Source organism: Stegodyphus dumicola, chromosome 8, assembly GCF_044657685.1.
Source record: "Stegodyphus dumicola isolate Sdum_Otavi_A_Nest chromosome 8, ASM4465768v1".
NCBI lineage: Eukaryota > Metazoa > Arthropoda > Arachnida > Araneae > Eresidae > Stegodyphus > Stegodyphus dumicola.
Genome location: NC_140775.1, coordinates 40,692,012 through 40,710,478, shown reverse-complemented (window position 1 = coordinate 40,710,478; position 18,467 = coordinate 40,692,012).

Genomic DNA, 18,467 nt, shown 5'->3' with positions numbered 1-18,467 from the left:
GCAAAATACGTAAGCCCATTAGCCAGTGTGTTAAAGATAAGCTAAGCAATCTGGATCTAGATTTCAGTAAGTGCATTACTTTTAAAAATGAACTAGATTTTTCTGAAGAAGTTAAGTGTTGTTTCAAAACTAATGAGTATGAGTTCCAGAATAAAAATCTTTCAGATGTGGAGATACAGCAATTTTTCGGTTCCATTATTAATGATTACGTGAATCAAGGGTTTAAAATCTACTCTACAGACGCTTCCAAGTCTGATACAGGAGCTGGCATTGCGGCTGTAGATCGCATCGCGGCAATTCAGTCAGCGAATTAACAATAGAAACTCCATCTTTTCAGCTGAAGCTTGGGCCATTTATAAGCTCTTGAGATACTGAATCCTCACGATAAGATTGCTATCCTTACAGATAGCAAATCTGTAGTCAGCGCGTTGAGCTGTGTTCATAGGAGATCCAACTCTCTCATTCTTAAGCTCTTCGAGCGGATTAAGTCTTACCATCACCTCACAGTCATCTGGGTTCTTGGCCATAAGGGTATAGGGTTCAATGAAAGAGCGGATAAAGTTGCGAAAAGAAGAAATATGAATAACTTGGGGGATATTTCAGCAGAGGATACTTGTAGGTTCATCGAGAATATTATTAAGAAAGAGCAAGTCGACAGCTGGCGGACTTCTCACACCGGCCGCAGATTCGGCTACTGTAATGTTCACTGTGAGTGGAGTAAGCGCTTAAACATCGATAGGAAAATGGAAGTTGTTATCAGTAAAATAAGATTGCAAATGTTGGACACGACTCAACTGTTGTACAGGTATCGTAGAGTGAATTCGCCATTTTGTGACTCATGTTATACGATTGACAGTACTGAACATGCAGTTATTCACTGCACAGAGTACGATAGCGCCAGAAACATTATGCTCAAGAAAATGAAAATCAGCAATATTGACCTCCTAGCTGATCTTTTAAATCATTGTAATAAGAAACCTTGGAGATATTATTTTTAGGCAAATTTGTCATCAAATATATCTTAAAGAATTCTTAAGCACTTTAAGTGTACGGGTTTGATTCTCGGACTGACGTTCCCCCCTGAATTGGAGGGAATGCGTCCTTGTGGCTTAACTTGTTAATAACGTTATTTTGAGGGAAGCCAAGCTTCAAGAAGAAGAACGGACTGTTTTTCCTATTGGCTCCTTCATATCATGTAACTACTACTCCATTGTTATAGCTTATGAAACGAAAAATGCGTATGTTGCTTTGTTAATTGACTGCTTTCGAATTCACAGTTTATGCCAAAGGTGTGTTTTCGAGTTATTTCCGGAAATCACGACCTTTAAATTCTTTAGGACATCAACGCAAGTGAAATGTAGAATTAAGAGTCGTAAAACTGATGGATGTATGACTGATGATCTGTGGCTGTGTACAATTGTTATGATCCCTATTAAGTTTAGTATTTGCCGTTTATTATTATTTAAGAGTTTGTTTTGTTTGTTAAGTTTGATGTATGAATCTGGCAATCAGTTTCATATATTGTGATCGGGGAATTCCCCTTCTTCTAAGCAAGTAGCAGTTAAGTTAGTTAACATTACTGAAATACGACTGAAATACGGAATATTTATCATCAAGATGTACGAAACATTTTATCTTTATACTAAACTCTACATCTAAATAATCGTCTGTATGTGTTCGTAAATAAAATAAATTGGATATAAAAACTAAGTCTGATTTCGAATCAAAACAACAATCCTAAGAGACTATGTAATGAAAGGAAAGTGGCCATTTTGAATGTAAATACACTATTTTAATATTCGAAATAATCTGAGATACGTGTGATTAGAAAGATAACGTTTAAATAATTTTTTGTCTCTTTGCTGAAAAAGGCCATTTTTTTCCTGAGTGTTATGATCTCGTGTTTCTCTCGTGACGAGGAATCTGGATTGAGCAGTTGCACATTCAATGAATTATCTGAGGTTTTATAAAATATAAGTGAATTCAGCACAATATAATCGGTAAGATGTATGTATGGGATAAGAAATATTTTTAAGCTAAAAAGACTGAAAGCAGTAAAGTGATTTCGCCGTAGTAATTTATTTATGGAAAATCGACTGTGAAATTAAATCATCTGAAGAATTTTCAATACATTCACCTTTGAAAAGACCTTAGAGTAAAAGAGTAAAGAAATGCTTAATTTGGCACTAAAATACTTTGACGAACGGTAATTATCTGATAGCAGTCAAATAATGTATTTAGAATACAAAGCTGTGAGTACAATTATCCGAATATAGAATTAAGATTGAGCGAAAGGAAGTACAATTTCCCACATAAATCAAAATAAGTTCGTTATTATTAAGCATCTTCAAAAGTTAACTCTGCTTTTGAAACAACTGAAACAGAATTCTGTATTTAGGTAAAAAATAAATTGAAATTTCTCAAGGGAACACTTCTGAAAGTGCAGAGTATTTCTAAGAATGTATTGAACATTGAACATCATGAAAAATAATGCTTTGTAAGATTAACCAATTTGAGAGAAGATTTAAATCATTTGCAGCTATGGAATTTGTGTAAGAAACTAAACTGAGTGGTGCAACAGTCCTTAGTGAGCCATGTCCTGAACTGCTTTCTTGACCGTGGGTGCTGGGGTGCATAAGAATCTATCCTGGACAAGTAGTCAGCTTGTCGAAGGACCCCCCCCCATTGTTTACTCTCCCAGCAAACTTGATACTCATCTTATCAACCTAGTCTAGGGATGAAAGTCTGCATCAACCTTGTTCAACTTGGCGATTGAACCCCTGCTGCTGCTGCTGCACGACGTGCTAGCCACTGTGCCACCGAGCATCTATTTGTTTGTATAGTGCGACTATAAAGTTAGGTACTAGAGTAAAAGTTGGGAATCTTGTACTAAGTGTTTGAAATAATACAATTGTTCTTCAAAGTTTTTTCAATTCTAAAAATTATCGTTTACTGTATTTTTTAGAAAGCTTAAAGTTGTTGCTCTGAATTGTATCAAGATCAAGCAGAACCTTCTTTAAGGACCTGCTCCTTGAGTAATGCGAACCGGTTTTGCCTAGAAAATTCTTCATGAAGGCATCCTTTCCCTTTGAATTCTTGGCTACACATAACCAAGTCTTTTGGGACTCCCTTCAACCAAGCGACTTCATTTTTGTATGTCTGTTATTCTTCTTCTGTCTGTTATCTTTGTGAACTGCATAATTCCTTCCACATTATCAGAATTCTTGAATAATATTTTAATAATATTTTAACTTAGTATAATAACTTTTAGTATGCATGATATCGGCATCATAATGATCATGTGGACCAGAGGGAAGTAATTATCTTTTCTTGGATAAGACATTTTTCAACTTTTTTAGAGTATTAGAAATGGGTACATAAGCAGAGACAACATGTACAAAAGCATCCCAAAAATTTTCGATAGTGGTCTATTTGACGTGGGTTATCACTGTCGATATACTTATTTATTGTCAAAGACTGTAAAAAAAAATTCATGCTAATGTGCTAGTGTGTGATATCTTTTGTATCTACAAATCGTGTGCAGACTTTAAAAGGACATTTGTAGAATTAAGAAACCATTTGATAAAATTATTAAATGTAGCAGACCTTTCAAGAAGAAATTTTATTGGAACATGTAATATACTATAGCTGTACATTTGTAACTGAAGTTCATGGAAGAAGCATTGGCATGTAAATGAGAAATCAAGGACATTTGATATACAAGTTTAAGTCATGTTAATTGAATGACCTAATAATAGCCATTTTGTCGATCACCTCTAAAAACTTAGACAGCAGCCAAGTGCTGTGGAAGTAATGTAGTTAGATTCCAATATTTTTCAGAAAACTTACAATCAGAGACAGGTTTTTGTCTCTGCTAAACTGTGTGACAATATAACATGCACAATATTTTATTCTTTGAAGTAATTTGTATGGCAAGAAAACACATATAATGCTTTATTCTCCCAAAATAGGACAATATTATGTAAATCGTTATATTTGAATTCAGAGGAATTTTTGCTGTGATCTAGACATTTCACAGTATATATGGTATGAGCTATGCGATGCTTTACATAAATTGCTGTTTGTCATGTACACTAGTGTGCCATTTCTGTTGCTCATTCAGAATTTGAGCTATCATGGTCAGTTACCAATCATGTAAAATGAGTGAAATATTTTTTTCATATGGTTACTGTTATGGGATATACCTTGCAGCGAGGCAGGTGTGTTTTAAATTTGAAAAACTCAACTCTTTCTTCCGTTATATGCTTAATGAGTTGCCTATTCAGAAGTGTCAGTTATATGATGTTTTAAAGTACTGTTTATGTCAGATGTATCCTGTACAAGATGAGGCTGTGCTATTTTTGGGTAGTAGAAAGGTTTGAAAGAAATGATTAATTGGTAACATGGATTAGGGTACAAGAAATAATGTAAGAGGAAACAAGCAATCAAGGATATGGTATAAATAACAAATCACATGACACACATTTCTGTATAATAAGTATCGGTGTCACGTAAAACAATTAAACTAGAAAAACATAAATCCAGATATTTTGCTAGAACAAAATTGACATATCAGAAAATGCAGTGTGTACTGATTAAAAGAAAAAATACGTATTGGTTTTACGAGGTGTTGCTTGTAGGTATAAATAAAAGTAAGTGTAAATTGTAATAATATGGCATATTGCGCAAAAAAAAAGGGGGGGAACAGTTCTATATCTCCCATTCTAGTGGACCAATTGACAAAATTCAAATTGCGTTGGGTAACGTGAAGAATCGCCCACTTATTTGCTTGGCACTTTTTACAAGACTAAGAAGAATTGGATTTTTGTCAATTTTCTTTGACTTTTTAAGTGAAAATAGGTCGATGTGTATATGTATAAAGTCAAGGGAGTGTGCAATGCCATTTTTGTGGAATTCTGGGATTTTTTTTAAGTGAAAATAGGTTGATGTGCACATGGATACTGAGTATATGCAATTCTTAAAAACGTGCCAAGCAGTGGGTGATTCTGCACTTTCCCCATTGCGTTTTCCGTGTCCAGAAAGTGTGATTTAAAATATATATTATATTTATATATAGCTTTGTTCTAATGTAAAAGGTATATATTATATTTATATACTAGCAGCTTCACTGCCAGCCTTCGTCTGGCTTTTAAATGTACCAAAAAAGGGGCTGAAGGTTAAATTTAAAAAGTGCATAGAGTTTTACTTTGCAGAACAACTTCATAAAAAAAAAACGTTATTACGTATAACAAAATTACAATGAAATAAGCAGTATCCTTAATACAAATATTAATTATCCTAATAAATAAATTAACCAACTTCCTTTTGCAAAATCTTAAGAACTGAAATGTATAAAGGGGATTAAAAACTTCGTTTCCTAAAAAAATCACTCAGAACTTTTAAATATCTCAAAAACAGTGAAATGAGCAATAAATAACATAAAAGAATACAAAAAACAATTCTAAAAAGCAAAGTATAATTAATGATATTTTATCTTAGTTCATTCGAGCCTATGGCCAGGATCTCTAAGAAGTATTTTTCAAGGAAAAAATTACTTATGTTTTCATAGACCATGGAGTTGATGTATCTAAACACAGAGTTGACACACAATGGCATATTGTTGAAATTAAGGATTAAAATATGAAACTAAGCATCTTTTACATCACTTTCAGTGTAACCACATGTCTTAACTAAAATTCATATTGTAGAGTTTAATGAATAAATATTACAGTAAAGTTTAAACAGGGTCATTTAACACTTGTTTTATATCTCTAGAGTAAACCCACTGAGATGGAAATAAAAAGGTATTGTCTGCATTTTTAGACATGAAGTCACCATGATACATTTTTCTTCTACCTTGTTGACAGTCATCTAAAATCATCCCTACAAAGTGACTCATTTTTTCTGGCCTGTGAATTCTGCAGCCATATATGTACGGTGAGTCCCAAAATTGAGGGTACACTCCATTCTACAACAGAATTCATGTTTAGAATGAAAACAAAAACTGTCACATAAAGACAGTCACTAAAACCTTTAGACAAGGATGTAGAAAGATACCTAATCTTAATATTTATTCATAAATAGACATAAAAAAATGCATGAAATACAGAAACAAAATGTACAACAGAAATTGTCAAAAATCTGAGCTCACAAAATTGAGATACATGTAATAGTTTTATTACATAAATTATAAAAAACAACACATTAATATTTTGTAGCATACCCACTGGCTTTGATGACAGCTTCCAGCCGCCGGGACATCGAATCGACAAGATTTTTCGTAATTTCGGGTGAAATATTTTCCCACTTCACTTTTAGTACATGCTTCAAATGTTCTTTACTTATGATCTGATGTTTTCGGACCTGTTTTCAAGGTGGAACCACAAATTTTTGATCACATTCAAATCAGTAGATTGAGTGGGTGTGTTCAGCTGATTTCGGCAGTGATACAGCAGCCAATTCTTTGACAGTATTTGCTGTATGCTTTGGATCATTATCCTGCTGAAATGTGAATTTTTTTTATTTTAGTCCCAATTGAATAGCACTATCCTTCAAATTACTTTTCAATATATTAAGATAACCCATTTTATCCATTATTCCATCAATAAACACTAGCTTTCCAACTCCTGATGATGCCATACAGCCCCAAACCATTACTGACCCACCTCCATGCTTCACAGTTGGAATTGTGTTTCTTGGATCTAAAGCTGAATTCTTACGCCACACCATACGATGACCGTCACTGCCAAAAACATTAAATTTACTCTCATCGCCTGAAAATAACTCCATTCCAGAACTCTTTAGGCTTTAGAATGTGCTCTTTAGCAAATTTTAATCTCTTAGCTCTATTTATTTTACTAATGAAGGGCCTTTTTGAGAGCATTTCACCAGCCCTTCTGAGGATTCTGTGCACTTTTTCTGCAGAAACAGATTTACCCACAGTTTCCAAAGTACTTGCGGCAATTTTTGGGGCACTTATTGTAGAATCAATCCTTACCTTGTGTACAATTCTCATCTCTGCTGCTGAACTGAGAATTTTCTTCCTGCCTCTCCCTGCTTGGTTTTCCAGCGTACCATCCTTTCTAAATTTTTGAATGATTTTTCTAATACAATTTACACTTCTTCCAAGTATTTCTCCTATTTTTCTCAAAGATTTGCCTTGATTAAACAGATTAATAGCCAGTTTTCTTTCCTCAATCGTCATTTCTTTCCTATTCTCCATATTTGTCACACAGAAAGGTAGTAAGCTCAAATTTGGAATATTTGGATACTAAAAGGTTGTATTTTTGTATAAATCTTAGGTACAAATTATTTTTAAAATTTTACTGGTAGTTTTACACAGTCATTTAAGAAGTGTACTCTCAATTTTGTGACTTTCAGAAGTTGAAGATTTTTGTTTAAGTAATGTAATATTTTTTTAATGGAGTTTTATAACTTATTTTTGTGTAGTTAAGAAGAAAAATGTATATTTTTTAATGGGACAAAACTAGGAAAACTTGCATAATAATTTCTATTCTTAATAGCCTACAAATTTAGCATTAAGTGTACCCTCAATTTTGGGTCTCACTCTATGTATTAAGCTATCTTTTGTCAAAAGTAATTTCATCGTTCTACATTCATCCATCTTTGGAATTTCATCATCTGTGTCAGAGTAGACATCACTGACTTTCAGGCTCTTAAAAGAGTATTTAGGCAGATTAAAGCTGGAACATCCAGTTGATCAAGAGATACCAATATGACTCCTTTATCATATCTGTGTGAACAAATATCAGTTGGCGTACACTGAAAACAGCTTAACCGTTTAGTCCAGTGAAGCGTCACTTGTATGCAAAAAATACGGCGCAGCGCGATATCACTTCTCTTGTTTTGTAGTGAAAATGCGAAAACGCTGCTGTTGGTTAGTGTACTTGAAAAAAAATTATTGAAATATTCAATGGGTTTTGCATCAGGAAGAGAGGCATGCTTTGGTCCAGGTACTTCAGAAAAAGTATTTGATTTGTTCGAAAAAATTGTATCCACGGGTAAAAACTCATCAATAATATCGTCATCGGAGGTACTTGCAGTTACTTCATCATCGTCACTGCTATCACTTATAACTCGTAATCTCTTAGAATGAATGATGATGTCACTTCCACTATCACTTTCAAGGTCATTACTATACTCTTTATTATCACATCTCGTAACATAGTCACTTTCAAATGAGTCAGAACTTGACATCGGTTATTTCATAATTATCAGTATAACACTTGGTAAAAAAATGAAAACAATTTCCAATTCCTATAAAACAACTGCTACTGATATCACTACAACTGCTATCAATAATTGCGTAAAGTATACTAACCAACAGCAGTGTCTTCGCATTCTCGATACAAAACAAGAGAAGCGCTATCGCGCTGCACCGTATTTTTGGCATACGACAAGTGAAGCATGAGAACGCTTCGCCAGACTCAAACGGTTAATCTTCTGAAATGCAAAACATTAGGCTCTGCTCTGGTCCACAAAACTTGGTGCAAATTCATTGTACCTATAAATTTTTCTACTCCTTCTAGACTTTCAGGAAGTATATTGTATTTGTATTCTTTTATGGGTATTATTTCAATACTTTCAATATTTTTCTGTACTTCAGAGACAAGTCGACTGAACCATGAAATGTCTTTTTTCCCTGGCCACTAGCACATCACCAGAACACTTTCCCCCAAGCCCATTTGGTGTACCTTTTCCATGCCCTGCTTCACTGTATTTCCAGGTTATTTCATTCACAGATGAGAGGACGGATGGAAAGTGTGTGGCAATTAAATGAAACATCTTTCGGTTGCGATTGGTCCATTGCTGAGAAAATTAATAGTTTTTAAGCTAAGGACAAGGGTTTTTGCATTTTTAAAGTACTGGACTCAGGTGCGTACAAATAGCAATATTATCATGTTTCAGATTTTCTGATAAGGGCCAGAATGACTTGGCAAGTATTGCAGTAGACAGTTCATTTCTGTAGTTAGCTATAACTGTGTACTTACTTGTTGGCATGAACCAAAGAAATGAAATGCCCGGATTTCACTCAAGTATTTACACTTGTAATTTTCAGAGAAATATATATATAAGATTGAATTAAATATACATGCAATGTACAAAGTATGGTTTATACAGCTAGATGCACACATTTATTATACGTTATGATTCTGAGATTTGTTCTGGAATTTTTTTGCATGCTTACTGCTACTTTCTATATGTAGGATAAACAGAGATCATATATTTGCTTTGTGCGGTTGTCTTGATGAGAGAAAATAGCATTGGCAAAATTCGGGAGTGCAAAGGAAATCACGAATGCATAAGAATTTGAGGCATAGGAAAGTGCGAATTGCTGCCAAATGCAGCCGTTTGTAAAAATAAAATTGACTCTGGTAAACAACAAATAAGCAATTCTTTCAATTTTTAAAAAGGAGGAATTCAATATAAAAAGAATTTAAAGAAAGTTCCATATTATCCTTAACAGGATGGAGAAATAATTAAGAAAAACAGGATTTGTGTTTACATCTTTGTGGATCGTCGATTCCAGTTAATCCATTACCATCCAAATTATCCTTTTTGGAAGCAATCAGATAAAAATCTCGATTTTGAGGTATCATGTTTTCAATAAGAATATTATATTGAAAATTTACTGAAACTGCTACCAGTAATTTGACAACAACAACAACAAATAATAATAATAAAAAAGAATGTGCTAAAACTATATAGCTGTAACCAGTGGCTTCATTTTGTGATTTCATTTGGGGGTGCGAATTTTCGAGTCAGAGTTTGATCACAATGAGGAATGAATTCAATGTTTGTATGCACACCCATGTGTTTATGTTGGGGGGGGGAGGGGAGAGATTTCAAAAGTGAAAATAATAGCTAACACAATTTAATTTTGTGATTTTTAAAACAAAAGATTACTAACTACAACTGCTGTTGGAGGTCCAGTGAGGAAACCGAATAACAATTTCCTGGCTCTTGTGCATATTTCATGATGGCTTTACGTCACAGAAACAAATACATTTTTTTAAATTAAAAAAATATGTTTATTTCCTTCTACTGGAGTCCTAAGCACCTATTGCGAGATTACAGAAGAAGCAAAAATTTTGTACAGTATCATTATAATCAAGAGATTTATATCCAAGATAATAAATAATGGGAATAAAAGGGAATGAGTTGATAGATATCACAGCAAAATGTGCTGTTGAACTGTCCAGTCGCCTCATCGCTTTTGGAGACATATGTTGTGCTGTCAAAGAGAAGATATGAAAAAAATGGCAGCAACTTTGGGATGTCCAGCTTCAAAACAAGTTGAGGAATGTAAAGCCTAGAATTGAGCATTGGGACTTCACTAGAAATCGTAAGGAGGAAGTTCTTTTGACTCGCCTCAGAATTGGTCACACTAGAGTGGCACATAACATGACATTTAAAAGCTGAGAATGAGCCTGTTTTTCAAATTGTAAAGTTTGCCTATCAGTCCGTCATATTTTAATTGAGTGTTCGTGTTTTAATAGTCTTTGTCAGAAATATTTTAATAGCTGTGACTTACCTCTCGACCGTATAATCGGCAGAGAGGCTAATTGTAATTTTTTTTATTATTTAAAAGAGTCTGGCTTTTACTACCTAATGTAATTTGCTTTGAAGATTGTGTCTTGGATTTTAACGTGTGCTTTTACCTTGTTTTTATTTGATTTCATCCTCTGGATTTGGTACATTTGTTCACCTGTTTTTATTTATTGCATTTTAATTTCATCAATTTTTATCATTCCACCTTCTGTTTGACGCATTATAATCATCTTTGGCTTTGTGCCAAAAACGTCACTCTCACTCACTCACGATCCTGGAGCGCAAGTGATGTATCCTCTCTTTCATCTCCTCTCCTCTGAGCAGATACTTTTTTCTTTACATTCTTCCTTGTTGTTTTCCCTCTTAAGAGGTTGAGGCTTGTCATCAGAGGCTATTACAGCTCATGTATTTAGCTTCGAGTGGCTAGAAAACTGACCACGTCTTTGTCGTGCATGGAGACTCGTGTCACTGGAAAGGAAAGTCCTGGTAGTTGAAGGTCGAGGTACTGTCCCCAACATACTGCTTCAGCTAAACGGGAGGTGCCTTAGTCGTCCTCACGGGTGTCAATCGGCTGCTCACTAGTCCTTGTGTCAGTGACTTGCGGATAAGCTCTAAGTGGTGGGCGGGGCGGTTAGACTTGAATCTTTTCTCTTTCAAATATATGGTTCAATCAAAATTAAACACTTCGACTGAACATAATTATGCATCCAAAAGAGCAAAAACAACTGAAAATGCCAATGTCAGTTTACCTAATAGTCAAACTCATTTTATAGTCATAAACAACTCTAGTGGGCAACTTAAAAATATGTCACCATTTCTGATTAAAAATATATATACAGTCATGTGCAGGAGAACCAAAAAACATAAAACGACTGCATTCTGGAGACCTTTTAATTCAAACTGCTTCTTCTAGCCAATCTACAGCTGTTTTTGGCTTAATCAAAATTGGAAATGTAGAAGTCTCTACCTTTAGCGTATAAGACCCTGAATTATTGCTGAGGAGTGTGTTCAGAGACTGATCTTCTTTCTGTCTCAGATGAGGAATTTGTCTCTGAACTCTCGCATCAGAATGTGTGTGCTGCTAAGCGAATCAAGATGCATAAAGAAGGTCAGCTGATTGATGCAAAGCATGCCATCTTGACCTTCAACACGCCTCACTTTGATTTTCCAAAGAATATAAAGCCCGGTGGTTACTTATGGTGTACTGTAAGACCTTATATTTCAAACCCAATATGGTGTTACCAGTGTCAACGTTTTGGCCATTTGAAAGTATCCTGTCATGGTAGCCTTATATGTGCTTGATGTTCTATACAGAACCATGACAGTGAAAACTGCATTGCTGAGCCATTGTGTGTATGTAAACTTCAAGGGAAACCACATCCCATTTTCTAGACCCTCCCCAAAGTGGAAAGTTGAGAAGCAAGTTCAGGTCATCAAGATCACGGAAAAGATTTCTTATCCAGAAGCTAGAAAAATAGTGTCAAGCATGCAGCTAGAACAAAATATATGAACAAATAAAACAAAGCTGCTAAAAGCACTAAATCAGTAGCGAATATCTGAATCAAGATTCAGATAGTATGGAAGCTGAAAAGTGGCTAAATGTTTCCAAGCTTGTACTTACACAAAAAACAAACCCCTCAATGGCTCACTCTTGTGAGTATGTGTGTGGCAATCCCGAGGTACCCTAGCCTTTCAGGGGATCATCTTCTTGGTGAGACCGGGTGTCACGATCCTGGAGCCCCAGTGATCTATCCTCTTTTCTGTCTCCTCTGTCCTGATACCTTTTTTCCTTCCATTCTCCCTTGTGGTTTTCCTCTTCAGAGGTTGGTGATCGTAATAAGAAGCTCACGGGTGTCAATCAGCTGGTCACTATTAAATATATTAAAGGTGTTATATTCCAGTATTTACTGACGGATCAAAAGCAGCTGAACATGTTGGCATATCTTTTATTATTGGAGACCACATTGTAGACAGATGATTGCCTGACGCTTGCTCTGTTCTTACATCGGAATTGACTGCTACGAGGGCTATCCAGAAAGTAGATTACGTTTTGGAATAAAAAAATAAACAAAGTATAGGAAACAAATTTTATTATATACAGATGAAAGCCACACTCAAATACTACTTTTCTACATAGTCACCATACAAATTAAGGCATTTATCGTAGCGATGTACGAGCTTGGAAATTCCTTCGTCGAAAAATTCGGCCGCCTGCGCCTTCAACCACTTCGTTACCTCTTCTTGCAGCTGTGCGTCGTCATCAAAACGCTGCATAGCCAGCCACTTCTTCATTGCTGGGAATAGGTGGAAGTCGCTCGGTGCCAGGTCGGGACTGTACGGCGGATGAGGAAACAACTCCCACTTAAAAGATTCAAGAACTTTACGAGTGACAATTGCCGTGTGGGGCCGGGCGTTGTCGTGAATCAACAAGATCTTAGAGCTCAACATTCCTCTGCGCTTGTTTTGAATTGCTCTTCTGAGTTTTTGGAGAGTTTGGCAATACCTTTGAGAGTTTATTGTAGTGCCTCTTTCCAGGAAGTCCACCAAAATTGCACCTTTTCTGTCCCAAAAAACAGTCGCCATCATCTTCCTTGCCGACATTGTTTGCATGCATTTCTTGGGTTTTTGGTGAGAACTTGTGTGCCCCCACTGCATTGATTGCAATTTCGTTTCACAGTTCACATGTTTCACCCATGTTTCGTCACCAGTAACGATGCGATCGAGTAAAGAGTCACCATCCTTATGGTAAGCGTCCAAAAAGTTCAACGCTGCAGCCATTCGCTGATTTTTGTGGTTCTCTGTCAAGATTTTTGGAATCCATCTTGCACAAAACTTGTGGTAACCAAGCTTTTCACTGATGATTTCGTGCAACAAACTTCGCAAAATTTGTGGAAAACTCAAAGAAAGTTCCGTTATTGTGAAATTTCGATTTTCATGGACTTTAGCATCGACTTTTTCGAGAAGTTCGGCGGTCACTATGCTGGGTCTCCCACTTCGATCTTCGTCGTGAACATTGGTTCGGCCATTTTGAAATCTTATGACCCACTGACGCACTCCACCTTCAGTGATAATGTTGTCCCCATACACTTCATGAAGCTGCCGATAGATTTCTATCGGTTTACAGTTTTTTGCAGTCAGAAACCTTATTACTGAGCGCACCTCGCGGGATTTTCAATTAACGCAGACATTTCAAACCGTCACAGTATCTGAACGGAGCACAGCACGAACCTCTCACTAGCACGGCTAGATGCAGACTGAGCTGCGCAACGCTCTGACCCCAAGATGGCCGCGCTAGCCCTGCCCCTAGCGGACACAGACGGAAACGTAATCTACTTCCTGGATGGCCCTCGTATATACGGACTCCTACAGTGCATTGAAAGCTTTAGAATCCTTTTCTAGCACTGAGAATCCTGTGATATTGGATGTTCTCAAGTTGAATATTAAATTGACATGTCGTGGATTTGAACTTCTGTACTGCTGGGTCCCAGGACATACAGGAATAAAGGGCAATGAGCTGGCGGACATCACAGCGAAATCTGCTGTTGAAATGTCTGGCCGCGTCATCCCTTTTAAAGATATCAGTTGTGTCATAAAAAAGAAGATCCGATAGAAATGGCAGCAACTTTGGGACATTCAACTTCATAACAAGTTGAGAAGGGTAAAGCCTAAAATAGAGCATTGGGATACTACTAGCAATCGCAGGGAGGAAGATTCTAAGGCGAGTCAAAAGACTCGCCTTAGAATTGGTCACAATAGAATGACACATAACTACCTTCTGAAAGCTGAGAACGAGCCTGTTTGTGCAACTTGTAATGTTTGTCTTTCAGTTTATCACATTTTAATTGAATGTTCATATTTTAATAATCTTCGTGAGAAGTATTTTAATAGCAGCGACCTGCCTCTCGACCGTTTAATCGGAAGAGAGGTCAATAATAATTTGTTTCACTACCTCAAGGAAACAGGTTTCTATTATTTAATTTAATTTTTACCCTGAGGTTTTATGTTGGTATTTTAATTAATCAGATGTTTTAGGATTTTATATCTATACTGCATATCTCATTATTAAAGTCATAATCAGCATTTTCATCCCATCATTTAAATATCTTTTTACTTGCCTCGATTTTAAAAGTGTGCTGTTGCCTTTATATTTTTTTTCCTCTAGTTTCTAGTTTATATGTTAAAAAAGAATCCTGTGTTTGGCGCATATGGCCTATTGAGCTTTGCGCCATAAAACTACTACCACCACCACTAAATCTTCCTGTAAGACCTTATATTCCAAACCCTATGCGATGTTTCCAATGCCAGTGTTACGGCCATTCTAAGATGTCTTGTCGTGGCAGCCTCACATGTGCCGATGCTCACAGATTGACCACGATTCTGAAAATTGTACCGCGGTGTCTTTGTGTATAAATTGGAAGGGTCAGCACCCAGCAGTTTCACCCCTGTACCCAAAATGGAAATCCGAAAAAAAAGTGCAGACTGTAAAAGTTACCAGGAACATCTCATATGCTGAAGTCAGAAAGCTAGTTCAAAGCACACAGTTCCAATCAAACAAATCATATGCCAGTGCAATTAAAACAACACGTACCATTGCCACCCAAACATCAATAGGCACGCAGACTGTACCAAATAAAACCCAACCAACTACATCCAACAAGAAAAAGAAAAATTCAACTCATTTAATACAAAAAAAAAAAAAAAAAAAAAAAAAAAAAAAAAAAAAAAAAGAAACAGTCATTCAAATTAAACCTAAAACTGTAAGTCATAAAATAGTAATAAAAATACAAGTCCTAGCAATAGCTCTCTTGATGATATGATTTCTGAATCTATGGATTCAGACAGTATGGAAGTAGAAGAGGGTCTAGAAATTCCCAGGCATCTACTTCCACGAAAAACAAAAGAACAGCACAGAAAGAACAAAAACCATTCATACTGGCCACTCGCGTCTCATGGAACTGACGCGGTTTCCACCAAAATTTGCTTGAGATCAAATTTATAATAAATGCGTATCATCCTGTGTGCTTAGAAATACAGGAAACAAATCTGAAACCGGAACAACATGCAAAACTTCGGAGTTTTTCTTTCGTCAGGAAGGATAACCTTGCAGGTGAGTGTGCCAGTGGAGGTGTAGGTATTCTCACCTCACTGGATTATCCCTCAAATGTACTTTCTTTGACGACATCCTTCCAAGTTTTCGCTACTCAAACAAAATTTGATATTGTTGTTTCATTTGTTTCTCTGTATTTGCCTCCAAATGAGCACATTGATCAGCAAGATTTAAATGTTCTTATAGAGCAGCTGCCTGAGCCCTTTATCATAATAGGAGATTTTAACGGCCATAGTCCGCTCTGTGGTAGTAAAGATGGAAATTGCCGAGGAAGACAAATAGAGCAGATGATTGCCTTTGTCTCCTAAATAATGGGCAGGATACGTACTTCCATGGGCCTTCAAGGACATTCCACGCTCTTGACCCTGCCATCTGTTCACCATCTCTGTTGCCTTTTTGCACTTTTAGTGTGGGTAATGATCTGTATAACAGCTATCACTATCCCATTTTTATATCTCTTGCGTGAAGAGGAGCAAATCCCATGTCGAGATCCCCTTGTTTCATACTCGATAGGGCGGACTAGGATCTACTCTCTTCCGTTCCAGAATCACAGAGGAAATGGTAGAAGATGTGCATGTCGATGATGCTGTTGAAGTTGTTACTAATACTATCATTCATGCAGCTTTGCTTTCCATTCCTATAACATCAGGAAAGATGATAAAATATACGAAACGCTGGTGGAATCGCGACTGTCATGAAGCACGGAAAAAACAGAAAAAGCATGGGGAATTTTTCGTAGATATCCTACTCTGCGAAACCTCATAGCATTTAAAAAAGCCAAAGCAAATGCACGAAAGGTAAGAAGGCAGAGCCAGAGGGATTCCTGGATTTCATATCTGTCCTGAATAACATCCTCTACGCCTAGTAAGTGAGTTTGGGAAAGAGTTCGAAAATCATGCGGAATATATAAAGACCACTCACTTTATTTTCTGGAAAAAGATGGCCAAATGATTAGCTCCATAGAAGAAATTGCGAATACTATTGGTGAGACATTTGCTGCCGTTTCTTCCAGCAGAAGTTACTCACCTGTATTTCTTTCTATCATGCAGCGCTCTGAGAGAAATTCCATCGCTTTCAACTCTTCCAACTTTCAGCCTTATAATAGAGACTTTACTGTGCTAGAGTTAAAGAGAGCTTTGTTACAGACTCATAGGTCTTGTCCGGGTCTGCATGACTTGTATTATGAAATGTTGAAGCATCAGTCCTATAAGTCACTGACTGCCCTTCTCACTCTTTATAATAGGGTGTGGAAAAAGCGTATGTTCCCCAGTGTATGAAGGAGAGCTGTTGTCATTCCTATTGTTAAGCCAGGGAAAGACCCGAGGAATCCCTCAAACTATGGCCCAATTGCCCTTACCAGTTGTGTTTGCAAATTGTTTGAAAAGATGGTAAACAGCCGCCTAGTCTACTTCTTAGAAAAGAATAATATTATATCATGCTATCAAAGCGGTTTTCGAGAGGAAAGAATGACCGTAGATAATATGCTTCTTTTTGCGACATCTATTCGAAAAGCTTTTGTCAGAGAAAGTCACCTTGTCTCAATATTCTTTGACATTGAGAAAACGTACGATAAGCCATGGAGATATGGTATACTTCGGGATCTTCACGAGAGTGGCTTTCGCGCCATGCTACCAATTTTCATTCAGAATTTCTTGAACACTAGAACTTTTCAAGTAGGGATTGGCTCTGTTTTGTCGGATGTTTTTGAACAGGAAGAGGTTGTGCCTCAAGGCTCTGTGCTTAGTGTAACCCTGTTTAGTTTAAAAATTAAATCTGTACTAAAATAACTTCCTCCCACCATCTTGGGATCTCTATGTGTTGAAGATCTACAGATTAGCTGTCGAGGGGCAGGCATGAGATACGTAGAGAGGCAATTGCAGATGGCTCTGAATAAGATCCAATAATGGTCAAACAAACAGGGATTTACTTTTTCCAAACAAAAAACTTTGTTCGTGCACTTTTGTAGGAAATGAGGTCTTCATCCTGAGCCTGAGTTATATCTGAATGGTACAATTATAAGAGTTGTGCCCGAAGTAAAATTTTTAGGAGTGACGTTCTACCGAAAATTAACTTTCCTTTCTGCCCTCAGGGCCTCACTTTTGTGAGTACGGGTGTGGCAATCCCGAGGTACCCTAGCCTTTCAGGGGATCATCTTCTTGATGAGACGGGTGTCACGATCCTGGAGCCCCAGTGATCTATCCTCTTTTCGTCTCCTCTCCTCTTGGCCGGAACTTTTTCCCCTTCCCTTCTCCATCGTGGTTTCTGGGGCTCGTTACGAGAGACTGGAGCATCCCTTGCATCTAGTTTTCGAGTGGCGAGAAAACTGCCCACGTGTTTGCCGTGTGTGGAGACCCGTGTCGCTGGAAAGGAGGGTCCTGGTAGTTGAGGGGCGAGGTACTGTCCCCAACACACTGCTTTGGCCTCTGCTTCAGCTAAACGGGAGGCACCTTAGTCGTCCTCATGGGTGTCTATCGGCTGGTCACTAGTCCTTGTGTCAGTGGCTTGGGGTCAAGCTCTCGGGAGTACCTGCTTTCGGGAAAGCCGACTGTGGGGCTTCAGTTTGCGTATAGGTCCGGCTAGCCCTAACACAGGAATCTGTGTTCCCTTGTTGGGCTCCGTGGTGGGTCGGGCCGTCAGACCCGAATCTTATATTTTTCAATCATGGCTTCCCTTTTTATTTTAAAAAAACTCAAATCAAATGATACCAACAAAGATATAGAAATTGTCGACAAATTTATTAACAAGAAGATCCGTGCTGATGAAAATACCAAAGATATTGAAGTTAGTG